Source organism: Xenopus laevis, chromosome 2L, assembly GCF_017654675.1.
Source record: "Xenopus laevis strain J_2021 chromosome 2L, Xenopus_laevis_v10.1, whole genome shotgun sequence".
Lineage (NCBI taxonomy): Eukaryota > Metazoa > Chordata > Amphibia > Anura > Pipidae > Xenopus > Xenopus laevis.
Window position 1 is genome coordinate 68,049,875 of NC_054373.1, and position 6,910 is coordinate 68,056,784.

The 6,910-nt window shown below is 41.8% G+C and overlaps 1 protein-coding gene across 1 annotated transcript in view; it reads right to left on the reverse strand.

The window, feature by feature from the left end:
• Nucleotides 1–6,910, reverse strand: part of LOC108704543 (dual serine/threonine and tyrosine protein kinase) — a 34,406-nt gene that overhangs the window by 24,776 nt on the left and 2,720 nt on the right. The gene's annotated exons all lie outside the window — the stretch shown is intronic.

A 6,910-nucleotide genomic window follows, 5' to 3' on the forward strand; every position in this document is an offset into this window, starting at 1 on the left:
ACATGGTATTCAGCAAGACAACAAATTTCAGTCACACAAAAGGCAATTCTTACAGATAGACCCATTAGATTAACCGTAATGACAAATGAGGCCTTCAAGCCCCTCCTGATGGTCAGCTGATGGTCTCTCTAGTTTGAGGCACAGTTAAACAGGAATTTCAATTCTGAACAACACATTACAAATTTATTTTGATCTCACAGTGGTCAGTTTAGGGCCCCATATAAAGATGGCTGAGAATCACCAAACTAGTAATTAATACTATAGAAGGGCTTTTGAAAGATATATATATATATATATATATATATATATATATATATATATATATATATATATATATATATACACATACATATATACACAGTATCTGAGGGATCCATACAAACAGTTTTGATCCACTTGTGGTTGATTACACTGGTTAAAGGACAAGGAAAGTTAAACTAAAGAAGTAGGCTAGAAATGTTGCACATTATGTTTTGAGCTTCTGTACCAACCCCAGACAACCACAGCCCTTTAGCAGTAAAGATCTGTGTCTCCAAATATGCCCCAATAGCTCCCCATCTTCTTTTCTGCTGATTCACTGCACATGCTCCATAAGGCGGTCAGTTACTGAACTTAGGGACTGACTCAATATATATAGTACACATTGAATATAAAGGTCACAGTATAAGGCTGATTAGTAATTAATATGGATAAAATCTACATGGCAGCACAGAAACCAGTGCAATTAGCATCAGAATTTAATCATCAGCCCTGTAGCATCAGCTTTCATTACAGACCAACTTCATTTTCTGTTTGATAATTTGCGAAAACCACTAAGCTTAGCTTCTCAACAGCCGCTCATGTGAGTGTCACAGACACTTTCCAAGATGGTGACCCCCTGTGACAAATTTGTCAAAAGATCTGGATCATTGCTGCTATTGAGATGATGAAGCTTTAGGCTGGTGCAATAAGTGCAGTATATAAAACATTTCATTTTTAGCCCTATTCATTTTTAGGGTTTAGTTCTCTTTTAAGTGTCTGTCACGGCTAGGTATCTAGCCAATCACTTATTCCGCTTGTATGTGGTTATTGATAAACATGACTGACAGAAGCCAGTATACCTTTTCCCTGAGGGGATGAATAAAATATGGGCAATTATGTATAGAAAAAACATTTTCATCACCTGGACACTTTACCAGATAATACATTAAATGGCCAGTGTGACTGCCTCAAGTGACCCAAAAATCTAAACACACAAGAAACCAACAAACATAAAAGTAGGGTAAACCAAAAAAACACGTTTCGTGCCTGTTGGGGCACTTACTCATAGGCTTTGAGTAAATGCCCCAACAGCCACGAAACGCATTAGGTCACCACTATGTTCTAATAAACTTTTTACTACTTTTGACTGATTCTTGGATGTACTAACAACTAATGTTTTTCATAAACAACAAAACCTCCTGAAGTGTACATATCACTTATATGAAATAAGGCTTGGGTTGCAAATGCATTCTGCCTGTGCAGAGAGAGCCGATAAAGCCTAATGCCTGGGGGGGTCAGTTAACAGCAACAGGAATAGCATCCGCCTGTCACTAAGCACACAGGGTGAAGTTCGGCCTGAAAATGCATTCTAGAGCAGCCCCATGTGCACAAGAGACAGGATGACACCATTCCGGTCACTGCTAAGAGACGCATAATAGAAAATGCTTGGTCTGACATCAGCTTAATGAAGCAAACCTACTGACCGTAAAACCAATTGCCACAGGCAGAGAATTAAAGTGGACCTGTCACCCAGACACAAAAAGCTGTATAATAAAAGCCATTTTCAAATTAAACAAGAAACCCAATTTCTATTTTTTATTAAAGCATGCATAGCTGTTGTAAGCTCATTTGAAAATCTCAGCTATCAATCAAATATTGTCTGCCCCTCCTCTATGCCTTAGGCATAGAGGCGGGGCAGGCAATTACTTTTCATTCAGCACTTCCTAGATGTCACTGCTCTCCACACACTCCCCAGTTCTCTTCACCATTTAACTGTGTAGCCAAGACATGGGGATGGACATCAGGTCCCTCATTCTGGTGAACAAGATTTTAAGATGATGCAAGGTCGTGATAAAAGTGTAGATATCAAGGCTTTTTGAGGGAGTCCTGATACAGAGTTTTTCACACGGTGTGAAAGAGTATTTAGGCCTCTGGCGAAGACAGTCTGGGCAAAATGAGAGATTTGCAAAAATTCAAAAACACATTTGGGAGGAATATGGAACTTATTTTGGACCTCTGCAAATGTCCACTGTTCGAGTGTCAATGGGTTTAGAGGGTAATATATTCTAAGCAATCCCAGGGGGCCCAGTGATTCTGAAACCTTTTTATCAAACCTGGAGAGAAGACAGGATTAGCCAGAAAAGTTTTTAACTAGGGAATGTGGATTTGCTAATCTATTTTTTGATTTATATTGTTTCCAGATCCTCAAAGTGAAGACCATTGGTGCTAAAACTGTTAGCATTCCCCTTTCTTTGTTGCTCCGTAGGAGTGACCTGGGAGGTACTGGGGAGATCCAGAGAGACTCAAGAAATGCTCATTTGCTGGTGGATTTATATGTAGTCCATCGTGGGATCTGCCGCAAGTGGGATGCCCCATAATATGCTTGCAAGACTGGAACAGCTAGTCCGCCCTGATATTTGTTGGCCGACAAAACTGATCTCGCTATCCCGTGCCTCACACAAACCTTAAAAATGTCGTCTGTAGATCCCGGAGGACCTGTCTAGCGACTACCACTGAAAGAGTCTCAAACAAATACAAAATCTTAAGAAAGGATTGCCATCTTGAGCACTGTGATGCGCCCCAGCTAGGATATTGTATAAGGACTCCATTTAAGCAAGGATGACTTGATTTTCTGTATTAAATGGGGGAAAATTACTTTGATAGAGTTGATTATATGTTTTAGTTAACTGAATTCCAGGATATTTAAGAGATTGAGTCCTCCACGTATAATGGAATTTGGATGCCAGGTAAAACTTCCATCTTATCCACATTTAGTTGGTAAGCCCCAGTGCTTGCTTTATTGTGACAAAAGGACATGCAAATTAGGAAGGGATATAACCGGATTTCTTAAAGTGAGAAGGATGTCATCTGCAAATATAGAGACCACGAATTCTTATTGCTGGATCTTAGGACCCGCTATGTCTTTGTGGTTTCTAATAGAGGTTCAATGCATAAAAGCAAAGGGGAGAGGGGGCATCCCTGCCTAGTGCCATTACGTATGTGGATCCGTTTGTGAGAGGCCTCTGGCAGTTTCAGTTGCTGAGGGATTGGAATATACGTTTTGGATGGCCTTAAGAAAGGGGCCCCAATGCCGAGTGGGTCACGTATGTATGTATGTATGTATGTATGTATATATATGTATGTATATATAAGTATATATAAGTGTGTATATATATATATATATATATATATATATATATATATATATATATATATATATATATATATATACACACACATGTATATATACATGTATATATATGTATATATATATATATATATATATATATATATATATATATATATATATATATATATATATATGTAGAAAAACGCTTGCACTCAAATCCAGTCTTGGAGATACTGTGGGTGCTCGGTCAAGGTTTCAGCATACAATCATTCGATAAGGACCCGCACTCCAATGTTTCGTGAAAAAAGTTTTTTTATTTTAACTTGTGCATCCAACGTTTCGGCCCATGCCTGGGCCTTTATCAAGGATGATAAAGGCCCAGGCATGGGCCGAAACGTTGGATGCACAAGTTAAAATAAAAAAACTTTTTTCATGAAACATTGGAGTGCGGGTCCTTATCGAATGATTATATATATATATATATATATATGTATATGTGTATATGTATATATATATATATATATATATATATATATATATATAAAAATGCAATGGGCGACAAAAAATAGTGGAGGTTTTATTGAAATCTAACGTTTCGGCTCCTCACAGGAGCCTTCGTCAGGGAACAAACACCAGTGCATAAAACAAGGTTTAAATAAGGCCAAAGTGGCGCCAAAAAAGCAGGCATGGGACGCCTGTCAATCACCATTAAGGGGTTAAAAACAAGAAACCTACTGGCAATCGCAACTGTACCTTATCTGTGAAGCCATTCTATGCAGGAGACCGTGGGTGCGTCCTTCTATCCCCCGACAATTAGCCGAGTGCCGTTAATCACCCTGAGAGAACCCGTCCTGCATGCTGGAGCGGTGGACCGGAACGGCTGTGTTCCGTCGTGCTGCCAAGAATAGACGCTTCGCGTCGTTGCTAGGCAACCAGAGCTTATGGCCGTTGCGGTCTGCTTCTACACCTAGCAACGCGACTAGTCCGACACACGGACCATTCGCTTGCCAAGTGCGGTTTAGCAGAGACCGCTGGTGGATACAAACGGGGCGGAGCCGGATAACCGAAACATGCAAAGGCTTGCGTTCTACCGGACCTTAGCCCCCATCCTTTTTACGGCGCTCTGGTTACGCTGGCATATAGGCATGGCGCTCTCATGTTCAGGTGCCTGTATCGAAACTATTATTCTCTTAGGCTCAGTCCACATCCAGCATTAGGTTCTGTCGGGTGCTCTCTCCACAAAGCACCGAAACCTATCATCGGATACAGAAGGGATAAAAGCCTGAGAGACCTGCTAGTACGGACAGATCTCAGTACGATAGACAAGAAGGACACTAACTGGCTAACTAAACAAACAAAACTGGGGTGCTATAAATGCCCTGATTGTACCACTTGCAGATGCCTGCTAACTGGACCGGACTTCCCCCACCCACACAAGGGCAGAAGATTCAACATCAAACATCGTTTGACTTGCACCTCCACGTACGTGGTGTATATTATTACATGCCCCTGTGGACTCTATTACGTGGGTAAAACGTGTACTACCCTAAGGGAAAGGATTGCTAACCACAGATCGTCCATTAGCAAAGCCCTGAAGGAACGGAAAGCTGGACAACCTGTGGCGAAACACTTCCTAAGCAAAGGACACCCACTGCCAATGTTTAGATGTATGGCTATTGATCACCAACCCCCACTTTCAAGAAGAGGGGACAGGGACCAAGCCTTCCTTCGAAGAGAATCCCGGTGGATCTATCACCTTGAAACATTGGCTCCACGAGGACTTAATGAAACACTGCCCTTGGGGTGCTTCCTGTGACTATGGCATTATACTGCACTATAGACTATTTTTGTCCCCATTACTGACCCGCTTTGGCTAACTAAGTCCCCCCGCTAATAATAGAATGTATACCCACTGTGTTACTGACTGTCCCTTCCCACTAAATCAGTACATAGTCCGATTTATATTAGCTATGTCACATGCTACTATGTCCCTACACCATCTTAGGGGTAGATACCTTACCAGTGCATTCATCAACCCCTGCCATACTCCCCTTTGTTGTACCCCTTATGTGTGCCAATCAGATGAGTAGGCTAACCCTACCCTTTGACCAGGTGGTGCAAGGGACGGTAACCAATCCCCGCAGATACAATAGCACCCGACAGAACCTAATGCTGGATGTGGACTGAGCCTAAGAGAATAATAGTTTCGATACAGGCACCTGAACATGAGAGCGCCATGCCTATATGCCAGCGTAACCAGAGCGCCGTAAAAAGGATGGGGGCTAAGGTCCGGTAGAACGCAAGCCTTTGCATGTTTCGGTTATCCGGCTCCGCCCCGTTTGTATCCACCAGCGGTCTCTGCTAAACCGCACTTGGCAAGCGAATGGTCCGTGTGTCGGACTAGTCGCGTTGCTAGGTGTAGAAGCAGACCGCAATGGCCGTAAGCTCTGGTTGCCTAGCAACGACGCGAAGTGCTATTCTTGGCAGCACGACGGAACACAGCCGTTCCGGTCCACCGCTCCAGCATGCAGGACGGGTTCTCTCAGGGTGATTAACGGCACTCGGCTAATTGTCGGGGGATAGAAGGACGCACCCACGGTCTCCTGCATAGAATGGCTTCACAGATAAGGTACAGTTGCGATTGCCAGTAGGTTTCTTGTTTTAAACCCCTTAATGGTGATTGACAGGCGTCCCATGACTGCTTTTTTGGCGCCACTTTGGCCTTATTTAAACCTTGTTTTATGCACTGGTGTTTGTTCCCTGACGAAGGCTCCTGTGAGGAGCCGAAACGTTGGATTTCAATAAAACCTCCACTATTTTTTGACTACTCAAGTATTGTGTATTTTCCTTGGAGTGCTGTCGCCCATTGCATTTTTTATCTCTGATCTACAGACCAGCACCCAGGTTTTTTCACTATTTTGGGAGTGCGTTCCATCCTGCTTGTGTTATATATATATATATATATTTATATATGTGTGTATATATATGTATATGTATATATATGTATATATATAGGCTAAGCAGCAAGGTTGGAGTCTTGGTCTTGTTGACTGCATCAATTAGTGCATAGCACAGCATTTTTGTGACCACACCCCCTTATTACCAAGCTCATTTTACAAAATTTGTCAGGTTATTAAAGTTTGAACATATTTCTGTGTTATTTTTTGTTATTACAGTTTTGCTAATGAATTGCTCTTTAAGCTGTGAGTCTAACTTTTCCCAAGAGATCTGTTATCTTATATTGTTACAATAACTGATTTGCTTATCTAGAAACTGTTACAAAAGTATCTTAGCAGCTGCATGGCTGTTCTGGGCTCTCTGCCAAAGGCCAATTAAGTTAAAACTTTGTTTCTTTTTCTGGCTGTTCAGTGCAGAGAAAAACGGGACTTTCCAGTACAAATGAGGGACTGCAGGTTGAGCTGTTAAAAGAGGGACTGTCCCTCTAAAAACGGGACAGTTGGGAGGTATGCAGGCATAGAACGGTCATAAGTCTCTAAGTCATGGGTCTTATACTAACTTTCAAGATTCTAGGAGAAGAAA